Raw genomic sequence first — 12,943 nt, forward strand, 5'->3', positions numbered from 1 at the left:
CACCAACCTTTGTCACCAGCGAGGACGCCTAACCTCTTCAGAAATTGACCCTCGACATCTCAAGAAATCAAGTTTGCATGTTCGCTAAAAGGACATCGGGGGTTGGTGTCACATGTTGATGTTGAATTCTTCTTGCACTGAACGTATTTTACTGTGAAATTAGTGACGCCTAATATCACTGTATTGCATTAATAGACCATTCAGGGTACCGTAGAGTCGATCGTTCTCAGGACTGTTCATATAACCGTTGAGAGAACTGTTCGGAGAAATACTAAGTACCTCAGATCGTATACATAGAGGATTTCCTTAAAAAGTTGGATCGGCTTCACATGGATGCATATATGGGGAACATTGTAGAATTTTTTTCGTTAACAATTTCACCTCCACCAGTGACAGGAAGGTACCCCTGCTCCCGAAAGCACGTATGCCGGTCAGGACGGGCGTGGTTGCTTATTTTCCTCGTGTTTGCCCTGCTTACCTTTGAACTCGTTATTTGTAGATGCACATCGTCCTTCGAGGGCTGCAGGATCTTTATTATTTTGCCTGCCAGAAAAGATCAGAGGCGTGGCTGTGACCAGTACAAGAATTAAGGTGTTATTTGCTATTCATGAGTGCTGCTCTGGATTCGGAAAACAGAATAAATATGACTTCTAGAATTTCTCTGGTGACCTTGTCGGTATGCGTGGAAAGGTTACTCGCCTTTCTTCGTTTTATCGCTTCCAGTCGCAAAGATCGCTACTGTAGCAGGGCTTAAGTTGAACAGAGATCAATGCGTCAAATGCTCTTCATCCTGTTACTTGTCTGTCGCGATAAACGAGTCATGGATAGTAAAAAATTTTGTTGATTTTATTGAATTATTTTCAAAATTACCGTGCTACTAAAATTAATTTTAAAGTTTGCACATGATGCAACAAACGTGCTGTCATTATTCTTCCTAAGTAAGTTCTCACTGAAATAGCATTCATATGGGAGACCGTGCGATGCAGGTTGGCTACTATGGTGCAAAATATGAATGACGAAGCGTTAAATTTCTTGATTCGGCTAAAGGGAACAAGACTCTGAAAAATTTGAGGTCTTGTAACTAAAAAATATAACGCATTGGAATCAGATTTTGACAATAAAATATTGTTGACAAATCTTTCATGACGTGTTATGAGTCGGCAACAAATAATGCGCCGCATATAACGGTCAACAATACATGCACCCTTTGGTTGATTTGAAGCGTAGGTGTCGTGTGTGGGTGACGTGTAGGCCTAAGGGAGCTATAGGCCTGCTCAGCTGCCTCGGCGACCACCACATCGATCGGCTCTCGGTTGCTGTTTAATTAGAGGCCTGTGGTAATTACGCGCCTTTGCCCTGCTTGTGACCAGTAATGTAACTCCCTGATTTATCTTCAAAATGTGACAATTGCCTATTGACCCTCATGATACGCGGAACTTTCAGTTCAGTTGCATATGCAGAGGTGGCGTGGAAAATGCAATTTTAACAATATGTTTCTTCCCAGACTTTATTGAAAAAATATTAGTTTAGGTATGAATGTACGATGTCATTAAAACCTCCTGAAACTTTATGTGGTCAAGGATGCGTTCATCGCATTTATACGACCGTACGTCTAGCTTCCATCAGTCACTTTTATCTGAAAACAAACCGAATGTACCTCTCACGGGTCAATTGCTAGCAGCAACTCATAACATATTACATAGACTTGTATAACAGGACATCACATAACACACTACATAGACTGGTAGGTATAACAGTACATCTGTACCTCGACATTTGTCGTTCATTATCACGCAGGATGACGGATGTGCCGTGATGATGACAATAATTTCCGAGAATGCTACGTTGTCATCAGGCGAGTTCATGTTTGTGATCAGGCTGCAAGCGGGTAACAATTAGGCTCTTAATAAAGAGATCAGACGCTTTTTTATTCAACAATTGAGGCGTAGGGTGCGAAGAACAACACCTGTAATTACAGACTCATTCGGCGACACGTGGTCGACGGTCGCTGGCCTGACGTTCATTGCGATCTGGAGGGAGGAGGAAACCGTTTTGTATTGCATTGGCCTGATACAAATTTATTTTATCTTGAAGCACGTGTGAAATAGAAGCAACGTTTTATAATTTGTATGATTAATATATTGCAAATACTCAGTCGGGCAAATGTCGAATATTTTGCTCTCGTCTCGCTTCTTTGCGAGTGTTGCTCGTCTTTCTTATGCAAGGCTCCAGTCAGTAGAAAGTCTTTCGCTTATCCCTAGAAACCTAACAAATATTTAAGAGGATCCGTTCATCGGAGGATCTTTTTTCTGAATCTTTTTATTGGCGTGATCGCCGTCGCCTGATGACGATAGTGCAACCATTTGTTGTCGGTCTTAAGCGGTCATTGCAAAAAGCTCTCTTGGTGAAGTGAGTTTTTCGAGCATTTCTCGCTCCATCGACGCGCCTCAAGCCGGTCGACCGAGATTAGCTTTCGGTTGCGGGTAAACTCTAATTTGACGGTCCTAGCGTTTCAAATTCATTTTTTATGGTGTGTCAAACTTTGTCGATCCATAGGTTTGATTTTGTGGTTCATGAGGATGCTTTGTGAGCCGGATTGAAAATAAATCATGGCCTACATATTATTTAACCAAACGTCCAATAACCCCTTAGATATGAAACTGTTTTCATGTTTGAAAAAAATGCACAATCAAATTCTTGGGAGATTGAATTAAATCTATGGGGCTAATCTAAATCTAAATCAAAGGAAAATGCTGCACGTTCGAATGCACTGTTGGTGGCGGAGGTCGCGATGTACGAAAAGCGTGCTTGCCATGCGTGCGCATGAAACATGATTGCCATGCGCGTGCATGCAGCGCGCTTGCTATGCGTGCACATGCAGCGTGCTTGCCATGCTCGCGCATGCAGCGTGCTTGCCATGCGTGCGCATGCAGCGTTCTTGCTATGCGCGCATGCTACACGCTTGCCATGCGCGCATGTTGCATGCTTGCCATGCGCGCGCATGCAGCGTGCTTGCCATGCGCGTGCATGCAGCGTGTTCGACCGACCGGCTTGGCGATCTAGTTTCGTTTTTTGCTGCAACGGTGGCGAGGTTTTTATCGCTGGGTGTGAACTTTAAGAATCGGCTCCTGATCGCTGAACAAGAAGCGGAGGAAAGGCATCTTGTGTAAAGGGCATCCAGGGTTGAGTGAAAGAGTTGAAACTAGAGCATAATACGATGCCCTTGTGTTGCCTTATCGACCTAATGTTGCATGCTAATGCCTTTGCGCTACAGCAAAAACCTTATTTTTCATTCTGTCGATCTAGTTACCGTGTCGCATGAGTCGTATAGTGCAGATGTTGGGTCGTACGGATTTGGTATGTGTGGTGAGATATAGCGAATAATAGCGCCTCGTTCTTATTAAATTTCTTACGCATATATAAGGTGATTCCTGGATGTGCGTGGGATATTTGATATTATTTGATTGTGAATACAAGCGCTACGGAAATAATTGGATGTAGTCAGTGATATTTAGAAGCAGGTATGGAGTTTTTACTCTGTCCATGCCACAGACTTTTGGTTTAATCCATGATTGTCTTTATAAAATATTACTTTACTCTCAAGTGACAAAATAACGGAACTGCGTTACAATATTTTGTCCTTACGCATCATTTGATTGATGTAAAATATTTCTGTTACAAAATAGAATTAATCCTTTATTTGTGGCCTACTATTGTTAACAAATTTCATTTTCTCTCATTCATTCATTTATGGTAGAATTGTGAGTGCGCGCCTCAGAATATGTTCTGTAAAACGTCTGAATGTGGATCATTACTTGTCATCGCATTGAAAATCTTGCTGAAGATAACCTAAAGTCTGTTAATAGAATTTATTATTAAATCTTCGTAAAATTTTGTTCTCCTTTAGATGCAGAGAAACAAAGTACCACGTTATTAAAAATTATATTTAATATCTTGTTATATTTCCACTATATGTTAAATTACTAAATACTCTATTGTCGTCCCTTTCTAGATTTAGGAAAAATGTATTATAATCAATGGATTAATTTTAACTCATATCCATTGCGTGCCTCACAGCGCTGCACGCGGTACTGCAGGCGACCTATTCAAATCTTTAGAAAGATTTCTGCGTACGACAACTGAAAGACTTTTTATTGGATTGTTGTTATTGGACTCGTATATATTGCTTGTGCATCGCAAATATGAATATGGACATATCTTTATTCAATATCTATTTCCTCCTCAGTATTAATGGTGAGTCGGCTTTCCCCGTCTAATGTACACAGAAAAGAATGCGCTGGTCTTGTGAAACTGTCGATCGTTCCTCTGAAACGTCAAGAAACATGGGTGCCTTTTTTTCTATTGTGTGAATGTAATTAATATCACGAGCTAATATTTAGCTTGTTATACTAGCGTTCTTGGGAAAATTGTTTTTATTTCGCTATATCTTCGATTAACACAGTTAATGACTAAGATAAATTAAAATCACAACATGCAAGGATATGTTTAATTCTAAATTACCGTGCTCAAATTGAAATTAAAATAACTCGAGATGCTCTGTGACATACTACCAAATTTTTAGATCGTAACATGCTTATAAATTTGTTGTTCATAACATAACGCTACCATTGAAGCTAATGACATAAAGCTACATTTAAAATTTGTAGCTTAACTCTACATTTGAAGTTTGTAGCATAGCTCCACATTTGAAGCTCCTAACAAATTATTTTTTATGGAGTTCGTATTATATTACTATAATACTATAATTGGAGTTTGTAACATGTTGGTACTACAGTTGGAGTTTGAGACATAGAGCTAAATTCAAAATTGGTGAAAGAAAGTTTCATTAGAAGTTCGTAACACAAAGCTACATATGACTATTGTACCATGCTGCTGAATTTGCAGTTCGTAAAATTACTGCCACAATTTGACTTTATAATACACGGCAACAATCGCAGTTCGTAACATAGCGCTACAATTAGAGCTCGTAACTTGACGCTTCATTTAGAGTTCATAACATAACGGTGCATTTTAAGTTCGTATCTTTCTGCCACATTTGCATTGCGCAACATGAACTTTATTTGGAGTGCGTGACATTCAACGCCATATTCATAGTTCGTAACATATACCTAAATTTATATTTTGTTACATAACGTTATATTTGAAATTCGTAACATAACTATTCACATGGAGTAGTTTCACACGCAAAGTTTTTCTCTAATTTTAGTTGCGCATGACCCTTAAATTTATAATATCAAATTAAATATGAGAGCGTGATGAAATCGCGTTTTAAAATGAAAAGTACATAAATAAGTGTGAAAAAATGCACTGGGCTGCTCTTTAGCTACCTGCAATGTTACGCCGCCTATATTCTTATTTCTATAAGATAATTTAAGTGCTTTAAATCAAATATAAGTTAAACAAACAAATGAATTCCAAATGAGTTATGTGTGGCTGGAATTCTGGCTTTTGATTTTCATTGTTGCGGTGACCGCATTTGGCCGCTCATGCCGCACCCCGTCGTCATTTCCCGTCTCCGATGAGCCTGAAAACTCGCCCTGAAAATGGCGATGAAGGCGAAGAAGAAAGTTTTGTTCACAATGAATGGGCCAGCCGCTTAGGTCGCGATGTCCTGCCCCGGCTATTGAACGGCTGTCCCATTCTCTTATTTTTTCTCAGCCGTGCAGCTGGGGTCAAGATATTTTCTGGTTTTACGTTGAGGCTCAAAGGAATTTGAAGTGACCGTCAACAAAAGGCAAAGCGGCAGCTGCATGAAGCATTGCCAGGGAAAGCGCACCTATAGGCCTGTGGACACCATTTAGGCCTAAGTCAAAAATTGCCTGCATGCATAAACAAGGTTTTAGCCTTACCGCAGCATCAACACCACAACGATGTCTGCTGTGATAACCAACGCAAATTGGAGATATTGACTCACCTGAGATGGTTTCCTCATCCTCGCTTCTGAATTGGTTCCAGGCAGCAGAGTCTTTCTTGGAGTCTCTGGGCTTCCGCGATTCTTTAATAAATACGAACTCAAGTTCAAATGTTTGATTTATAAGCACGGCTCCAAACATTTCACACTCTAAGAATGTTTTTAGAAAGACCAGATTTATCTTAGCTTTTAAAGGGTTTTTTATCATTATACCTTGAATTGAAAAAAATTACACTGCGTGAGCGTGTTCAGCTGAAATCCGACCTCTCTTTGTGTGTAGGAGTATCGAGGCTGAGCCCAGCTTTGCCAGTTGTTTTGGCCAGCATTGATGACCCTTGTGTTGTTGGTCGTCAAATGACCGTAGCTCTGCTGCAGCTGCCGATGTCGCGTGGAAGACGGGCTTTGTGAGAAGATGTTCCGCACATAAACTTTACGGACGCGGAAAATTTTGGCTGCCCGTTTTTAAGAGTTGTGAGGTCATTGAAGATATAAATAAGAGTGAAATGAAGAAACAAAATTTTCCATGGATTAAGCGATGTGATCCAAAATATGAGGTTATACGGTATCACCATAGATATGGTATAGAATATAGATAAATGATGGATGCAGTTTTGTATGTAACTTTTTTCAAATTTTATATTCAGTACAAACACATTAGATATATAAAACGCAATCAGCGAGCACATTTCAGATCATCAGCAAAGTACGTAGTTAAAATTCATTGGACTTTACATGAGCCACTTAACTTTCACAATCAAAAGAAATGTTCGCAAGATATAATTTTTGTAGCAGTAAGATGACATACATTGTCAGAAATGTCATACAAACCATCAGAACGACAATAGTACACAGCCCTGCAGAAGACATGACAACGATGTGAAACTTCTAAATTGATCAAACCTTCAGCGTTCTAAGGTTGCATTTTATGAAAGATTCACTTGTGTTGAATATATTTTAATATCTTCGATAACTTCGCCTGCGTTGATTGATAATTCAAGCTAAAAATAAAAGACTCGGTTTCCGGAATTTTTAGCTTCACGTCTACGTTAGCGCGACGGACTTCCGAAGCCTCCAGCGGTAGAATGCCATCGACAATGACCACTTTGAGAAGGAGTCTACGCTGCTCATCTCGGTTGACAATGACCTTTGCTGGGTCTTTTCTGGGCCCTGGCGTCCTTTTTTGCTGTTGACCCTCCATCCTGCCCTGAAAAGAGAGTATGTCGTAAACAACCTCATTACCGTATTGACCATTTCCATCCAGTATCAGCTTCAGGCACCTCGCTCAACGTGAGTCGTATTATTTTTTTGCTGTTTCATGGTTTCAACTGCAGGTCATTTGCGCGCCATAATGTTTCTACTTCTAAATTGTTTCTGCAGATAACTGAACAAAGAATGGCCATACATAGGATGAAATACCTTATCAAAATCTTCCTCACATCTGATAATTACTTTGTGGAATAATTTGTAAGCCATAAAACGATAAAACAATGCCTTGTGTTAACTACTATATTTAGAAGCATACCTGCAATTTATTATTCATTTATTATTGTTTGAACTTCAAGAGATAGAATTTGTCATTGATAGGCTTACAACATGTGATGATGGCATCTCGAACAACGTACGTAGTATATATTCATATTCTGTTAAAAACATATTTTGAGGAACTCTCAAGATGACGCCTCTAGAAAATGTAATTTATTCGATTTTTTAGAATGGTTATCACTCGGAAATGCCCGTCCAAAATTCCAGGCTGGAAATGCTACAGCGGACCGTCTGCCAAGGTTAGGCCTGATCGAGTGCAGCAGCTCCCCGGGTAGGGAAAAACAAAGCTTTTGAGGTTGACGCTGCATTCATGCCGGTCTAGCAGGTAAGTCCGCGTCCTTATTTTTTAGTTAGGTTTTCGGTTCCATTCAAGCGCATGCATTTCGTCAACACCACGTGGTTTATGGTTTAATCCAGCAAGCTCTAACAGGTGAACGTATTTTTTAGTATTCGACGAAAATATACCATTTACCTTAGCATTTTATTTAGGTATAAATGAATTAGTTTGCAATTCGAGCGAATAAATAAAACAAATAAGATAATTCCTTGATAAAGAAATACGGTTGAATATTCCACGTGTTTCCATTTCGGTGTTTCCATTTCCATCACGTGTTTCCATTTAAATCTGCGCATTTCGGTGACTCATGTTTTACTTATCCTTTATTTTGTCCTTTTCTGCAATTGTACAAAGAAAATACCCCGCCTATGCGTATTTTTTAATTATCATTGTCGCTTTGGATTGATCTCATTTACATACGTTTTCAATGAAATCCCTGTTTGACCATTTTGCAAAAAAGGTATGTACAAAAAAAACATTTTCAATAAAATAGTAAATGGTGTACGCGATAGGATGTTTTGCGGAATGAACTTAAGCAGAAAACAATTCCGGCTCTCTGATCTATTTCATTTCAACTTTTCTATTAATTTTGAGCTGATTACATGGATTACATGTTGCAATCCAAATAATCCTCCGTTGCATGCTAGAGTCGAGATTCAGATACATTTGGGTTGAAGCCGCTGCAGACAATTTAGGGTTGAAGCCGCTGCAGACAATTTAGGGTTGAAGCCGCTGCAGACAATTTAAGGCATGGCATGCTATCCTGGCAAGAGCAGCGGCGGTTGGCATGCTAGCCTGGCAAGAGCAGCGGCGGTTGACATGCTATCCTGGCAAAGGCATGGCATGCTATCCTGGCAAAGGCATGGCATGCTAGCCTGGCAAAGGCATGGCATGCTAGCCTGGCAAAGGCATGGCATGCTAGCCTGACAATGCCTATCCTCGTTGGGACAAACAGGAAGCGCCGTGCAGTGTTCGCCCTCAGGTCGGGTCACTCCCAACATCTGCATTTCCGACGAGCCCTTGAACCGTTTTGTGGGTACAGTCTACTTACGCAGTGTTGGTATTTTAAAAGAATGTCATCTATTTCAAACAATTTTTCCGGTCTCAGCTGAGCTTGAAATTCTGTGAACACTAATTTATTTAATAGTTAGTCCTTTCGTAAAAATTTTCTTATGCTGAAATAATTTTAATCTTGCCCATAGAAGCAATGGCGTATCATGAATAGAGACCAAATATCCAAAATCGACTTCAAAGCTTTTTATAAACTGTAGAAAGAAAATTTAATTATGAATGGGGGGATTTTGAAAATTTTAAAATTCCAAAATTGTATTCCCTTCTGTCGGTGTGACTGTACGATGAAGTGACTTTTTCTGTTTTCTGAAGTCAATAGTAATAGTTTCTGAAGTGATTAGTCAGATGCTAGACTAGCTCAATACTTTATAGATTAGATGTAACCCTGAATAAAAATGTGTCGAATTGTATTAATTCCGTAGGTTAGACCTTACGTGATAAATGAGTATATTGTCGAATTGCATGATTCTGAATCCATTTCCACGTTTATCTGAATTGCGAATAACGAAATTCACTGACAACACAGATTGAACACCCAATTGAAGTGTGAATAAAGTGAAGAATCCCTTAAAGAGCTTCAATCAATATAATGTCAATCGGATAATCGTCAAAGACATAAAAATTAACAGCTGTGTTATGTAAAATGTTTAGCACGCTCCGTTATCTAATGGTAGTTATGAAATATTACCAGATGACAGAAGTACAGCATCAGTACATACAAGTGAAGTGACTGAAAAATTATACTAAATATAAGTAGGATATTACCAAGTAAGTGTTTCTGAACTCAAGTTAAATATACCGTTTATGTTAAGCTTTATAGAAATATCATGGAAATAAGATTTTTCTTCTATGTTGTTTATTCTATTTGGAGTATAGAAAAAATTTCATCTCACGTAGTATGAATTTATTCTCATTGCGCATGAAAGTGAAATTGAAATGAACTGAATTGAAATGAATGCTGAGAAATTTAGTTAATCGCTTGCAGTTCTCACATAGAAAGGTTCAATTATTTGATTGAGGTTTATTTCGAGGTAGGAATTTTGTAAAATAGAACACTTTTTTTAAAGTCTCTCGCATACTTGAATTTTAACGCCCGGATGTTACTTTAAAGTTAAAACTCTAACCACGTCCAAAATTTATGCTTTACCTACTTTATTTATAGATATATTTAAAGCCACAGCTTTTTGGTGTGAAGTTGAACAATGATGCATGGAGGACCGAACCGAGTTTTATTCATGTCACATTACATACAAGATCTGATAGCCCCCCTGGTACGGTAAATTGAACATGACTTACATACTCGATTATACTCTTCATATATCACTCGTAGAGAAATGTGTTGACGTAAGGTTCTGTTATAATCAGAGCTCCCAATGCTCGATACTCAGCTGAGTGCAGAAAAATATATTGCATATAGCTTCGGATTTTCGCTGCCTTGATAAACGATCTTGTTAGCTATTGTGATTCTTGTTGCTGAACAGCACGGAGCTTATCTGTTCATTGCAATAGCAACCCGGAACTGAAAAGTTCAGTAACCTTTCCATAAAAAAGTCGTTTATTTTTTAGCTGTGGGGAGTTTTGATTAGTTTCTTTTGTGCTCATGAGGAGTAGGGGATTAATTTATTTTGATATGAAATTTTTTTGGTTTATGTAGTCTTCAAAAAATGAAATTTCAGATCTGTGAGACATTTTAAATCGTCGGATAATATTTATACAAATATTCTATGTTCGATCGATTAGATGTAAATAATTATTTTTTACCGTTTTTAGCTTTGATGTTGTAATGAAGCAAATTTTGTTTTTCCTACATTGTTTCCGTTCGTTCTCAAGCGCACGCATTCAATTGCTGCATTCTTTTTCAACAAATGAAAGCCGAGACGATTTTTCCGAATAGGTCTTGCTGAGAATGTTTCTAACATGCTCACGTATATATGGTTGAACTTGGATGCGGTAGTTTCAAACATGTTCACGCAGACATGGTTGAACTTGGATGCGGTAGTTTGATACATGCTCATGTAAGCATGGTTGAACGTGGGTGCTATAGTCTCCCATGCCATAAATGGTATAGGAGGTCGCGTATAAGGTCGCCCTTTACGTATTGCTATAGCGACATAGAGTCTAAACGTTGCCTGTGCACAGAAGGAGCGTATAATATTATAGAGGGTATGCAGGCCTTTCAAAGAAGCCCATTGTTGAAAAGAGCCTAGCCAGAAGGGAGGCCTGGTAGGCCTATTGATTGGCGTGCAGCACTGACGGTTTGCAGGCCTATACACAATTGCGTCTGGGAAGCTTCAACTGCATGCCTACAGCAAGCACAGTTTAGCGCCGTGGCTTGATATTGTTCGCCACGTCCACATACGGGACGCTGGGCTGAAGCGATGTGGTTGGTAGAAATTGTGCCATATTGATGATGAGCGTTGCTCCTTGGAAATGTTGCGCTGCAAAATCTACTCTTTGAACTTTTCTTCTTTAAATTATTGTTGATATTTCTAAACAACAACTTTGCAATGCTCTAATTTTTGAAATTCGGTGTTTTTTTGCACTGTCAACAGTCCTTGCTGCAGTAGTTACGATGAAGTCCATAGACTATAATTTGTCTACATGAATTTACTAAGTATTGCTAGAGCATGCAGCTAGAAGCCTTTTAGAATTGAGAATATTTTCTAGCATGGTATTATATTTTGAAATAACTTTTCAAATAACACTTATATTATTAATGTAGGCTGAGAAATTCATTGTCGTACATTTTATCTCATGTACCGTTTCTGTCAGCCTTCGCGGCCGAATGCTTTCTAGACGAGCGCCTCTCATGTACACGACGTCGAAGAACCATAAATAAATTTTCCGGTTGCCATGCAGCTTCTGTGGCCAATACCCTATTTTGTGGTCATTTTTTGCCTGTTTTGATGCCACTCTCCCAAAGATCCTATCTGCCACTCTTACCTAAGTCCTTCCATGGAGTTCAAAACAACGTCTTGCGTAAGAAATGATATTCCTGTACATTCCTGGGACTTAGCAGGACTGATTTTAGACAAAGTTCAGTGCATGAAAATTGACTGGATTTCTTCAATATTTTTTTCCCGTTTTCGTTTGAAGGTTTCATATGAACTTGATTTGATTGTCAGCTGGGTTAATTACATGGTGATTTTTTTAAAGTATTTACTCATTTTTTTATCGTCTATGTTGTTTTGGTTTGCAAAATGTATACGCAGGCATGTGCAAGTCTAATGGACGAGTACGAGAGGTACAGAAGTTTCTGTACGCCGAAATTATTTCGTTTCAGTAAAGTACATTGATATAAGACCAATTTAGCGTAAATCAATGCTTTCTTATGAGAGTTACTTCATCATTCAGCTGGGCTCGATTACTTGAATTTGAAAAGTAGTAGTTCTCATGATTTGGTAGTTCTACTACTATTTATGATAGTAGTAGTTCTCGTGATTTATGTCATCAAAACACTATTCACCTTTGCTGCATTACGGTCAATACTGTCGTTAGGCGCTTTGTTATTCATCTCGCATTCATTGCATGAGTCTAACAAATGCATTACCGTGCATGATTTGATTCATCATAGGACCTTTGTTACATTTCAGTCGATGCTTTCGTAAAAGAGATATTTTTACATTCTCTTTGCCTTCGTAGCGTCAGTTTAATTAACATAAGCTTGGTTTTATTCATCAAAAGACCTTTGCTGCATTAATTACTGAGATTGAAGATGAACTTTGACCGCACGCACTGCTACGTGGAGGCCGCAGCTGCTACGTGTGCATGTGACACGCTATCACCGCTGCCGTTATCGCACGCATGAATGACAGTTCCTTCTTCTTAGGCCTTCCAGCCTGCACCACCAAATCATCGGCGCGATAAGCGCAATGTGGAAACTACGCGAGAATCACCAAGTTATCTTCAGTATAAAGAATCATCAGGCCTTTATGTGGCTCGTTATCTTAGCAGGGATTATCTTGTTCCGGCGTGAAGTAGTTTATATTCATGATTGATAAACATCATTGAAACAATACGATGCTTTGTTACTGCGCTGTTACTATATCACCAATAATGAA

Source organism: Hyalella azteca, unplaced genomic scaffold (assembly GCF_000764305.2).
Source record: "Hyalella azteca isolate HAZT.00-mixed unplaced genomic scaffold, Hazt_2.0.2 contig9828, whole genome shotgun sequence".
In the NCBI taxonomy this organism is placed as follows: Eukaryota; Metazoa; Arthropoda; class Malacostraca; order Amphipoda; family Hyalellidae; genus Hyalella; species Hyalella azteca.